This window comes from Nicotiana tabacum, chromosome 8 (assembly GCF_000715075.1).
Source record: "Nicotiana tabacum cultivar K326 chromosome 8, ASM71507v2, whole genome shotgun sequence".
NCBI lineage: Eukaryota > Viridiplantae > Streptophyta > Magnoliopsida > Solanales > Solanaceae > Nicotiana > Nicotiana tabacum.
The window spans coordinates 58,188,866-58,203,152 of NC_134087.1; the positions used below are offsets into that span (position 1 = coordinate 58,188,866).

General features: G+C 38.6%; 1 pseudogene; it reads right to left on the reverse strand.

The window, feature by feature from the left end:
- Positions 1 to 346: 346 nt before the first annotated feature.
- Positions 347 to 13,848, reverse strand: LOC107772102 ((2Z,6Z)-farnesyl diphosphate synthase CPT6, chloroplastic-like; annotated as a pseudogene).
- Between the last annotated feature and the right edge of the window lie 439 nt (positions 13,849 to 14,287).

Below are 14,287 nucleotides of genomic sequence, written 5' to 3' on the forward strand. Positions count from 1 at the left end.
AAATTTGTGTCGCTTGAAGAGACCTCTTAGTTCCCCACAGCACAAACACATTAGCAGCTGAAAGCTGTTCACACGTCAATGAAATTTCGAAGTAGAGAAAAAGCATCCTGATTCGACACAACTTTCTGGCGTTTGGTTCAAGCAAAAATAAAATTGTGTTAATTTATCGTGATGCTCTAAAGAACATGTAAAGTGCCGCTACTGTCAATGATCTGCGCCCTTTAAAAATTTATCAGCCAAATATGAATTGAAGCATGAGTGTTTTGATTTCTTTATGCAGCTCTTCGAAAATTTCATTACCAAACATATGAATAAGAAGAGAAGAGATACGAGTGAAAGTAATGCTTCAATATGTATGTCCACCAAAATGTCTGTCTTTGTTGAAAGGAAAGTATGGCTTCCTTTAGTTCTTCTCCAAAGTCAGGAAATAATGTCTTTGTGAGGTATAATTCAGAGTAAGCCAGTTGCCACATTAAAAAATTACTGATTCTCTGTTCTCCACCAGCTCTTATGAGTAAATCGGGTTTAGCAAACTTGGCACACTTGGTAGCAAGTTCTTGTTCCAATAATTTGTCATCGATACCCTCCAATTGTAGAAGAACATACTTTACTTTACTGGCAATGTTCTTGGTTGCTTCTAGTATGCCATAGTGTCCTCCATAGTTCAGTGCCATCATAAGATGAAGTTCTTCGTTGGCTTTGGTGGCCTCCTCTGTTAACTCTATTGCCACGACCCAAACCGATGGGCCACGACGGGTGCCTGAGTCCTACCTGTCAAACACCCCTAGGCATGCGTCTAAGATATGAACCTGAATAACATCTGATGCATTACGAAAATAACATACGTGAAGGAAATCTGCCATCAAGGCATATGTACGTATACGGGTAGAATACAGTGGGCGAGCCGGCAAGGCTGCTATAGACAACTATACATCCAAAACTGAAAGCCGTCAAGGCCACATACAACCCAACTAGACATACTGTCTACAGACCTCTAATAGAAATATAACTGTACAAAGACGGGACTGAGCCACGTCATACCCATATATATATATATATATATATATATATATATATATATATATATATATATATATATATATATATATATATACACACACACACACACACACACAAAAGCAGCTCCGTATCAAGTGGAGCTCGCTAACTCTCGCTGAGCACGCCAACTCTCGCTGATAAGGGATCCTAAGAAGGGGGACCGTCAGCTTGCCTACCTGCACCCGCGGGCATGAAATGCAAGCCCCGTGAAATAGGGCGTCAGTACGAAAAATATACTGAGTATGTAAGGCATGGAAATTAGTACGTAAAAGACATAGATGAAACATGGAATACAAAAATACCTTAACTCTGAATAACTCTGTAAATTCTAAAACGTTTATAATATCATGCACATGCGTATAAATGTCGTGCCATGCATAGGTATGGATGTACATAATATCATCAAGCCACCGAGGGCATCCCATCATATCGTCTCGGCCACTATGGGCACATCATCAACATATACCAGCTAATCAGGTGGTGGTGCGTACATAACGCCATAACCTCTTCCTATATCCCATATACATATACATATACATACATATATACGCATATATAACGTCGTCTGAGTCATACTTTAGCCACTGTGGGCAATATCATCATCATATACCAGCTGATCAGGTGGTGGTGCGTATATAACGCCGTAACCTTTTCCCATATCCCATATACAGATGTTTATGTATATACGCGTATATAACGCCATCTGGTCATGGGTCAATGCACATGTATAAATGAGTGAAATGCATGAAAAATATGTAATAATCTCAATATTCCTTCCGGATAAACTTTTTCAACTGTGTATTATTTTGAAACCCATGGACAGAAGATAATAATATTTTTCATGGGGAATCAAGAGTATAGACACCCCTACTATTTCTATGAATAGAGCAATTTATGGAAACTGTGCGTTTTCTCGTTTCTTTAATATTATTGGACCATGCCAAAAGAAAGAAGGGAGGACCTTAACATACCTGTTCCTAGAATTATTTGAACGAATCTGCTTCCGCGAAATATGGACGAAATTTTCGCTTGAAATCTTGAAACGAAATTTGGACGAATTTTTTGATTCTGCTCTCTAACATTTTTGTGTACTAAAGACATAAATGGATTTAATCTTAAAGTTAACTTTGTTCCAATCGTTTGAAGTCTTGATTTTGGACTTACACTTTCTTGGTTTCAAGCCCAAGTTGTGTATTGAAGCTAAGACAGAATGTTGAAAAGTCTTTCTAAGACTTATTCTTTAAGTCATGGTTTTGGTTATTCATAGGTAACCACATGGATTTAATGACTTATGAGTCATGTCTACCCATGGTGGCTTTATGCCACGTGGAAAGGTGGTTAATTATTAATTTTTTTATCGACTTATTAGTTAATTAGGTAATGCCCTGTTACCCGATAATTAATCAATTACCCGCATAATTTAAAAATTATCACAAATTACTTAAAATTCTATTTATTTTTAAAATACTTCATATATACTTTATATATTATATTATCGTGGTCATATAGTACCTTGCATGGTAATAGTTCATATTTATCTGGTATTATTGCTCGACCCATATTTTTTTTCAAATTGGCCACTTTCACCGAAACTCGTTTTCTTTAATCAGTGTACCCCTTTATCCTTCATAACACTTATTTATCGCTTGTTATAAATAGCGTAAATACGTTAACGTAAAGATGATCTCATCCCCGAGTCTACGTCGGTTAACTGAAAACGAAATTTTAACGTACGAAAACGCGAGCTGTAACATCCTTCCTCCCTTTGAAATATTCGTCCTCGAATGTTCAACTCCCCATGATCCATATAACTTTGGCAGGGTCGCCTTTGTAACAACACTACTACCAACTCTTCCTGTAGAAGCTTAATAATCCAACGCCATACCGGACCACAATTATCAATAACGACAATGGCCTCACATGATCAACGACAATAACCAACACAAGAATTTATACACACACCTTATGATTATGATGTCTCAGTCAGACCCTTCTCTGGAGGAGGAAATAAGTAGGGATATCTAGACTTCATGTTTTCCTCGGTCTCCCAAGTCATTTCTTCCACATTGTTATTTTTCCAAAGTACTTTCACGGAGGCTACCTCCTTATTCCGTAACTTGCGGATTTGTTGACCTAGGATGGCAACCGGAATTTCCTCATATGATAAGTCTTCTATAATCTGTACATCATCCATGGGCACCATTAGGGTAGGATCTCCAATGCACTTCCGTAACATAGATATGTGAAAAACCGAATGGACAAACTCCAATTTCGAGGGTAATTCTAACTCATAAGCTACTTGGCCCACTCTCCGAATGATCCTATAAGGCCCAATATACCGTGGGCTAAGTTTGCTTTTCTTGCCAAACCTTATCACACCCTTCATAGGCGACACCTTTAAGAATACCCAGTCATCAACCCCGAACTCTAAATCTCGTCGCCGCACGTTAGAATATGACTTCTGACGACTCTGAGCTGTCAATAGTCGATCCCGGATAAGCTTTACTTTTACTTTTTCTATGGCCTGCTGAACAAGGTCTGGCCCATGTAATTTAGATTCTCTAACATTGACCCACCTTATAGGCGACCTACACTTCCGTCCATAAAGAGCTTCGTATGGAGCCATCTGAATATTAGAATGGTAACTATTATTATATGCGAACTCAATATGCGCAGATGATCATCCCAGCTACCTTTGAAGTCTATTACACAAGCTCGTAACATATCCTCCAGTGTTTGAATAGTACGCTTAGCCTGTCCGTCTGTCTGGGGATGAAATTCTATACTAAGACTTACTTGAGTCCCCAATGCTTTTTGGAAGGACCTCCAGAAGTTAGCTGTAAATTGAGCTTCTCTATCCGAGATAATAGATACAGGGACACCATGCAGTCATACTATCTCCTTGATATAAAGCCTCGCATAATCCTCTGAGGAATATGTAGTCCTGACAGGCATAAATTGGGATGACTTTGTAAGCCTATCAACAATCACCCATATTGAATCGAACTTACGCTGGGTACGAGGTAAGCCTATGATGAAGTCCATATTGATTATTTCCCATTTCCAAGTCGGAATCTCCATCGCCTACAGCAATCCACCGGGGTTTTGATGCTCAATCTTAACCTGTTGACAGTTAGGACACTGTGCAACAAATTCTGCTATATCCTTTTTCATTCCGTCCACCAATATACTTCCTTGATGTCATGATACATCTTTGTCTCTCCTGGCTGGATAGAATAACAAGAATAGTGAGTTTCTCCCATAACCTGCCGACGCAGCCCTATAACATTAAACACACATAATCGTCCTCGATATCTAAAGACCCCATCTTCTGTAGTTTCAAAAGGCGTATTCTCCTTCTAAAGGGTGGTATCCCTATAATGAACTAACACAACATCCTTGTACTAGCGTTCCTTTACTTCAGTTACTAAAGAGGATGTTTCCGTATCCTGAAGAGTAATTCCAATGTCACCTGAGTCCAGTAACTGAACTCCAAGACTAGCTAGCTGATGAACCTCATGGGCTATTCCTCTCTTTTCTGGCCGTAAATACGACAGGCTACCCATATATCTATGGCTGAGGGCGTCGGCTACTACGTTCGCCTTCCCCCCGATGGTATAAAATATCAGCGTCATAGTCTTTAAGTAACTCCAACCATCTCCTTTGACGAAGATTCAATTCCTCTTGCTTGAAGATATACTGGAGGCTCTTATGATCCGTATAAATATCAACATGAATTCCACACAAGTAGTGCCTTCCATATTTAGTGCATGAATCACCGCGGCTAACTCTAAATCGTGGGTCGGGTAGTTCTTTTCGTGCTTTCTTAGTTGTCTAGAAGCATAATCCACAACCTTACCATGCTGCGTCAACACACAACCCAATCCAATTCTTGAAGTGTCACAATAGATAACGTAACCATCGGTCCCTTCTGAAAGCGTTAGAACCGGTGCTGAAGTTAATCTGTCCTTTAAGGCCGGGGAAAATTCCGTTCACAAGCGTCGGTCCATTGAAACCTAGTTCCCTTCTGAGTTAACTTACACGGTTATCCTAATCTTGTATAATTCAGGAAATTCTTCGGAGGCCCAAACTTCATCTTTTATCCCTCACAATTACGCCCTTATCCCACTATTAGGGAAACATTTCATCTATTCTAAACGTTACTAGTCTTAGACTTCTTTGAGTTCATTCGGGCTATACTGAGCCTTCTATAACTTAGAGAAACCATCAGCTCTCGTATGAACTTATTCCCAAGGACTTATCCATTATTGTTACCTTTTTACTCATCTTTTCTTATCCTTCCTCTTGTCTTCCTAGAACCTTGTTGTTCTACCATACTTTAGCTTGCGACCTACACCTATCTATTTATACTTATTCGCAACCTTTCTTTAACCTGCCTGCACCATAGATTTCCTTATGTTATTCCGGAACATCAAGCAAGACACCACATACCACTTTGGTCAAAGGTGCTTAGAAGAGAAGAAAATTTCGTTACAAGTTTCTTGTAATAACTTGCCAAAAGAAGCTACGAACCTTTATCGGTGTTGTGGGTCTAGGCAAAGTCTTCACCGCCTCAGTCTCTTATGTATCCACTTAGATGTTTTTACCCAAAATAATATGCCCAAGGAAAGCTACAGAGTTCAACCAGAGTTCATAGTTAGAAAATTTTGCATACAACTTCCCTTCTTGTAGAATTCTGAGCACAGTACGCAGATGATCTGCATGCTCAGCCTCTGAACGAGAATAGACCAACATATTGTCAATAAATACAATTATGAACAGATCTAAAAAAGGCCTGTACACACGGTTCATTAAATCCATGAATAATGTTGGGGCATTGGTTAGACTGAACGACATAACCCGAAACTTAAAGTGCCCATATCTAGTCCTGAATGCAGTCTTCAGAATATCTTCATCCTTAACCCTTACCTGATGGTACCTAGACCTCAAGTATATCTTTGAAAAATACTTGGCACCTTGTAACTGATCAAATAGATCATCAATTCTTGGGAGCGGGTACTTATTCTTGATCGTCACCGTATTCAGTTGCCTATAATCAATACACATTTGTAAGGAACCATCTTTCTTTCTTACAAACAACACAGGTATTTTCCATGGTGATGTACTAGGTCTGATAAAACCTTTTTCAAAAAAGTCCCTTAGTTGTTCCTTTAACTCTTTCAGCTCTGCAGGGGACATTCTATAGGGAGGAATAGATATTAGGTGAGTATCTAGTAGTAGGTCAATAGAAAACTCAATTTCTCGCTTTGGCGGGAGACCCGAAAGCTTATCGGGGAAAACATCGGGAAACTCATTCACCACAGGGATGGATTGAATGGTTAGTGACTCTACTTCCACATCTTGAACCCAAACTAAGTGAGAAATACAACCCTTTTTGATCATCTTCCTTGCCTTGAGATAGGAAATAAATCTACCTCTCGGCGATGCCGTGTTACCTTTTCACTCCAAAACAGGCTCTCCTGGGGACTGAAATCAAACCGTCCTTGACCTACACTTGATGTTAGCATAACAAAAGGCCAACTAATCCATACTCATTATAATATCAAGTCCTACCCAACCGAACACTATGTACCTTATTCTTGTTTATTATCAAATCTATCACGGGTCATTACAGCGACATCCATATATATATAAGTAACAATATTAAGACTTAACTCGCATAATTAATTTAGAAAAAGGTTTATATACATAGGGGTCGACTACGCCATAGACATATCATACCCAAAAACTATATATATGATACTGTCTGCAAAACCTCTAAGTAGGCATAACTATAATATATACAAGTCGGGACGAGGCTCCCTACATCCTTATAAAACAACCAAACACATTTAAAATCTTGACTTGGTACTATTCCAAGAAGAGGTGGAACTCACAACCAAAAATTGACACTTGGAGGAAGTCTATAATAGAGGGTCCTTGCCTCGTCCTATATAAAAACCTCGATCGGACACACTTCGAAGCGAAATCTTCATGTCCTTATCAATTACCTTCCTCCTTTTGGCCCGAATACTATATTCTTCCTCTGTGTATCCCATATACATCGACGAACCTTGATTGATGGACTCCCAAGACTGTGGACTATCTGGAACCTCAGAAGAGCTGATGTCCTCAAATACCTTGACATAATTTTGGGCCTGAGGGAATCCCGGCTGTGCCAATCCATGCACTACTCCCCTCATACCCTGATCAATGAGTTGTGAAACTAAGGGCCTTGGTGAGGTCGGAACTCCTCTCACCCTATCTACTGCCGGAGTGGTCAAAACAACTCGAACGGATGACTCATATGGATCCTCGGATGGATCCTCCTCAATAGAACCCATGATCTCCGATGGGTATGAATCCATAGTATAACTTATCTCTCTTTCTAACACCTTTGTAGCATTCTGACCCGTGCTAGCGGCTGTAGTCTTCGGAGGCATCGCTAAAAACGTAGCACATCGTTAGGAACATAAATCCCTATATCGCACGATCTAAGATAAGAAGAGAGGATAACATCTTATATGTCTTGTAGTCTCCTGTCTATAAGTGTGGTGCACGACACACCCATAAACAAGACTCTACTAAACACGGTCTGTAGACAACCCTAGGACAGAATTGCTCTGATACCACTTTTGTCACGACCCAAACCGATAGGTCGCGACGGGTGCCTAAGTCCTATCTTTCAAACACCCCTAGGCATGCGTCTAAGATATGAACCTGAATAATATCTGCTGCATTACAAAAATATCATACATGAAGGAAATCTGCCATCAAGGCATATGTACGTATACATGTAGAATACAGTGGGCGAGTCGGCAAGGCTGCTATAGACAACTATACATCCAAAACTGAAAGCCGTCAAGGTCACATACAACTTAACTAGACATACTGTCTACAAACCTCTAAATGGAAACATAACTGTACAAAGACGGGACTGAGTGTCACGACCCGAATTCCCCACCGTCGGGAGTCGTGATGGCGCCTACTGTCGGAGCTAGGCAAGCCAACCTTAACATACCTTTTCAACTAATTTTCAACAAGATAATAATAAAAATAATAAATTCAAGCGGAAGCCTTAATTTAACATTAAATGAACGAAAATGCGGAAAAATTAACATCATCCTCTACCCAAGATTTAGTGTCACAATACTCACGGACTACTATAAGATACTACAAATAAGAGTTTGAAAGAAAATACATAAGGAGTCTGCTTCGATACAATGAAAACAAACAGAAATAAAATAGATGAGACTCAGGGCCCACACACGCCAGCGAACTACCTAGGAGTCTCTGGACTGAAGGCATGCTCCCAATCTACTGCTACTGCGGTCCGTAAGCTACTCCCGAATTTGTGCACAAAAAGGGCACAGAAGTGTAGCATCAGCACAACCGACCCCATATGCTGGTAAGTGCCTGGCCTAACCCCGGCGAGGTAGTGACGAGGCTAGACCGGACCTACCTCAAATAACCTGTACAGATATATGTGCAACAACGGAAAGATATACAGAATTTTAAACAGATAATAGGGAGGGGACATGTTGTAGGGTGTAACAATTTAGATATAAAACCAACGAACAGAGAGATGGAAACTGAATAATTAACATCTATGAAAGAGAGAAAGTGAATCAACAACTGCACAGCACCAACCTTCGTGCTTTTACTCTCAATTCTCACCAAAACTGTCAAATATAGTGCACGGCATCACCCTCCGTGCTTTTCCTCACATAACTCTCACATCAAGGCACGGAATGACCCTTCGTGCTCAAATAATTAGAGACATAGCACGGAAAGACCCTTCGTGCGTAAATAATTAGAGACATGGCACGGAAAGACCCTTCGTGCATAAATAATTAGAGACATGGCACGGAAAGACCCTTCGTGCACAAATAATTAGAGACATGGCACGGAAAGACCCTTCGTGCATAATCGCTCTTCCTCACCCAATCATCAGTCACAACCAATCGGGGAAAGGGGATATACAACAAGATTAAACATCCCGGCAAGGGAGAACAAATCAACAATAGGTCCCGTCAAGGGAAAAATACCACACTTCCTTCTTTAACTCATTTGCTTCTCAACTATCACTTCATAATTATATTAGCAAGTAATTAGCTCAACTGTTTCACATCTTTCAAATTTAAAAGCAACTACGACTCACGGTCATGCTAGACTCCGGTGTATAGATAACCGTCACCATGCCTATACACCGTACTCCACATTTAACACGTAGCAAATAATATCCAAATCCTAATCCCTCAAGCCAAAGTTAGAACAAACACTTACCTCGAATGCTCCAAACTCAACTCACGCTTCTAGTATAGCTTTACCTCTTGATTCCACCATTAATCCGCTCGGATCTAGTCATAAGTTACTTAATCACATTAATAATTACTAAATGAATCATCCCCAATGCATGAAAATAGATTTTTCAAGGTTTTTCCCAAAAAGGTCAAAAATACCCCCGGACCCACGTGGTCAAAACTCGAGGTTCGGACCAAAACCCGATTACCCATTCCCCGATGAATCCAAATATATGATTTGTTTTTAAATCGGACCCCAGATTGAGGTCCAACTTCTCAATTTGTAGAAAACCTAGGTTTTACCCAAAACACCCAATTTTCCCCATGAAAATCATTGATTTGAAGTTGAAATTATATTAAAAGATGTTAAGGGATAAAGAAATTAAGTTAGAATTCACTTACCAATCATTTTGGAGAAGAAAAGTTGTTTGGAAAATCGCCTCTTAGGTTTTGGGTTTTTGAAAAGTGAAAAATGACTGAGATTTCCGAACTTGTATACCTTTCTGAGGACCTGGCGCGGACCGCACAAAAATGTGTTGCGGCCGCGCCGAGTGGGAGAAAAATTGGGGCTTCTCTGAACCCTTCCAGCGCGGACCGCACTGTTTTGGTGCGCGGCCGCGCTGGTTGACCTAAAACCCTAGCCCTCAGACTCAGCCACGCGGACTGCATAGAAAGGCATCGCAGCCGCGCGTCTCCAGCGCGGACCGCGCGGAAATGACCGCGACCGCGCTGGTGTCTGCAACACCTGAACTTGCATTTTCTTAAATCCAAGACCTCCCGGGCCCCATTCAAAACTCACCCGAGCCCTCGGGGCTCCAAACCAAACATGCACACAACCTTAAAACATCTTACGGACTTACTTGTGCGATCAAATCGCCAAAATAACATCATATACATAAGATCAAGCCTCAAACACATGATTTTCTTTTCTTCAACTTTCATAACTCAAATTCTCCATTTTTAGTCCGAAACACGTCATATGACGTCCGTTTTTAGCCAAACTTTACAGATAGTGCTTAACACATATTTAAGACTTGTACCGGGCGTCGGAACCAAAATACGAGCCCAATACCTATATTTTCTAACTCCTTTTCATTTCAAATTTTCATATCAAATTTCAGAAAAATAATTTCTTTCAAAAATTCTTTTTCTCGGGCTTGGGACCTCAGAATTTGATTCCGGGCACACGCCCAAGTCCCATATTTTTCTACGGACCCTCCGGGACCGTCGAATCACATGTCCGGGTCCGTTTACCCAAAATGTTGACCGATGTCAATATTATGCATATTAATACCAAAATTCATCAAATATTTCACATATTCTAACATAAAAACTTTCTGGCTACGGGCCCGAACTACGCACGCCAATCGAGGCAACTAAAAGCGAGGTTTTCAAGGCTTCGAAAGCGCGGAACAAGGAAGAACTACGATGATGACCCTTCGGGTCGTCACACTGACTTTTCCCCATACCCCATATATATATATATATATATATATATATATATATATATATATATATATATATATATATATATATATATATATATATATATATATATATATATATATATAAATCTCAAAAGCAGCTCCGGATCAATGGAGCATGCCAACTCTGGCTAATAGGGATCCTAAGAAGGGGGACCGTCAGCTTGAATACCTGCATCTGCGATGAAATGCAGGCCCCGTGAAATAGGGCATCAGTACGAAAAATATACTGAGTATGTAAGGCATGAAAATTAGTATGTAAAAGACATAGATGAAACATGGAATACAGAAATACCTCTAAATCTGAATAACTCTGTAAATTTCGAAACGTTTATAATATCATGCACATGCGTATAAATGTCGTGCCATGCATAGGTATGGGTGTACATAATATCATCAAGCCACTGAGGGCATCCCATCATATCGTCTCGGCCACTGCGGGCACATCATCAACATATACTAGTTGATCAGGTAGTGGTGCGTATATAACGTCATAACCTCTTCCCATATCCCATATACATATACATACATATATACGCGTATATAATGCCGTCTGAGTCATACTTCAGCCACTGTTGGCAACACCATCATCATATACCAACTGATCAGGTGGTGGTGCGTATATAACGCCGTAACCTTTTTCCATATCCCATATACATATGCTTACATATATACGTGTATATAACGCCATCTTGTCATGGGTCAATGCACATGTATAAATGAGTGAAATGCATGAAAAATACGTAATAATCTCAATATTCCTTCCGGATAAACTTTTTCAACTGTGTATTATTCTAAAACCCATGAACAGAAGATAATAATATTTTTCATGGGGAATCAAGAGTATAGACACCCCTACTATTTCTATGAATAAGGTAATTTATGAAAACTGTGCGTTTGCTCGTTTCTTCAATATAATTGTACCATGCCAAAAGAAAGAAGGGAGAGCCTTAAAATACATGTTCCTAGAATTATTTGAACGAATCTGCTTCCGCGAAATATGGACGAAATTTCTGCTTGAAATCTTGAAATGAAATTTGGACGAATTTTTTGCTTCTGCTCTCTAACGTTTTTGTGTACTAAAGACATAAATGGATTTAATCTTAAAGTTAACTTTGTTCCAATCGCTTGAATTCTTGCTCTTTCTTGGTTTCAAGCCCAAGTTGTGTATTGAAGCTAAGACAGAATGTTGAAGAGTCTTTCTAAGACTTATTCTTTAAGTCATGGTTTTGGTTATTCATAGGTAACCACATGGATTTGATGACTTATGAGTCATGTCTACCATTGTGTCTTTATGCCACGTGGAAAGGTGGTTAATTATTAATTTTTTATTCACTTATTAGTTAATTAGGTAATGTCTTGTTACCCGGTAATTAATCAATTATCCGCATAATTTAAAAATTACCACAAATTACTTAAAATTCTATTTATTTTTAAAATACTTCATATATACTTTATATATTATACTATCGTGGTCATATGGTACCTTGTATGATACTAGTTCATATTTATCGGGTATTATCGCTCGACCCGTATTTTTTTTCAAATTGGTCACTTTCACCGAAACTCGTTTTCTTTAATCCGTGTACCCTTTTATCCTTCATAACACTTATTTATTGCTTTTTATAAATAGCGTAAATACGTTAACGTCAAGATGATCTCATCCCCGAGTCTACGTCGGTTAACTGAAAACGAAATTTTAACGTACGAAAACGTGAGATGTAACATCTATGCTTTTCTGTAAAGTTATGGAAAGTCTAGTTCTATCTCCAAGAACAGACACTCGTACTCCGAACCTGTTAAATAAAGTAATGAAAAAAATCGAAAAGCAGTATTTTTTTTATTTTAGTGTATATGACAGTGTTTAACTGAGTATATAATTTTAGAAGGAAGATATATTTTGAGATTTATGGTCTAAAATACGTCATTTGTGCGATGATAAATCGATCTCATTATGAGTAAAACGAAAATTTTAAAGTTAAATTATTTCTAAAGTAAATATAGACATGTGACATCTTTGGGACAAACTAAAAAAAAATTATGGCGCATAAATGGGAGTAATATTGTTTAGTGTATTTTTGTTTTCAACTTTTTCACTAATGCAATTAATCGTTTGTAAATTTTACAAACCGATTCATAGAATCATCCATTTTATTGTCGCCGTATTTTTTTCCTTTTTTCCCCTCACAATGGGTCGTCCTAAATTTCGTTGATTTATTGATCGTATAACTATTTCTTTTTAGGGAAATTTTAGTCCATATATTATCATTACCTTTCTTTGTCTCGTGGGTCTTCATGGGTTTCTCACAACTCATAAATATTTCTTTTTATTGTATCATTAAGGTAAATCACTGGGAATATACATAAACCACCAAATTTTTTAATCAACAATATTGGAAAACTTTTTCCCGGAAGACTTTTAAAAATTGAGATAAATTTATACGCGAAAAAAGGAGGAAAGCCATGAAATTGGATCATAAAAAATTTACCTCATAAATTCTTCAAAGAACTCTTCGAACAGATGCATCAAGAAATCAACCTCCTCCTGCTAAAATTTAAATTGTTAAATTAGGAATGAGGCTAAACTTTCTAGTGCGAATAATGTAGGCGTACCTCGGAACGAGTCCAGTTTTCAGTAGAGAAAGCAAAAGCAATGAGGACTTGTATTCCCAATATGGAAGAAATGTTACAAATATTTTTGAGATTTGGAGTAAGAAACTTATGTGGCCCTCTTGCACCGGTAAACCTCTAGCCTTAGCCCATCTCCTGTTCCCATCCATTATTATAGCAACATGTTTAGGGATAATTAGTTCTGGATTATGAATTATTTGGATACGATGTCGACCATAATTATCCGATAGGCTCAGCTGTGAGTTTGAAATCTTGCAAAAACTATACACAGATACTGATGAATTCAATGGAGATGGAGATGATGATCGACGGCCCAAATTAGAGCTCTTGCATGGGAGGAGCTGCGGGCACACTAACAATTTTGTGTTCATTTCCTCAACTTTAGTTAATTGTACACAAGTTGAGGGTGGGGTGGGGTGGGGTGGGGTGGGGGAGGCACGTCGCAATCTCAGGGCTGATAAAGGAAACTAAGGCATATATAAGCGTACGTAAAATTTTTTGTAAGCGGCGTCGACAATTTTAAAAAGTAAATAAATAAACAAATATAACATAGATGCTATATTTAAAAAAAAAGATTCAATTTATATCAATAAAACGCAATATATTATAATATTATAGCTTTTCTCGACGAGTTTTTACTTTTTTGAAAATTATTCATAAAGCGTCATAGTACTCTATATATATAAGGCATCACACAATCTCTCATATTTAAATAAATTTCAAAGAACTTAAAATTTCTTTCATTGCGTAGATATGATTCGCCTCATTGATTCTTTTTTCCAAGTTAAATGAATTTCAGATGATAAACTT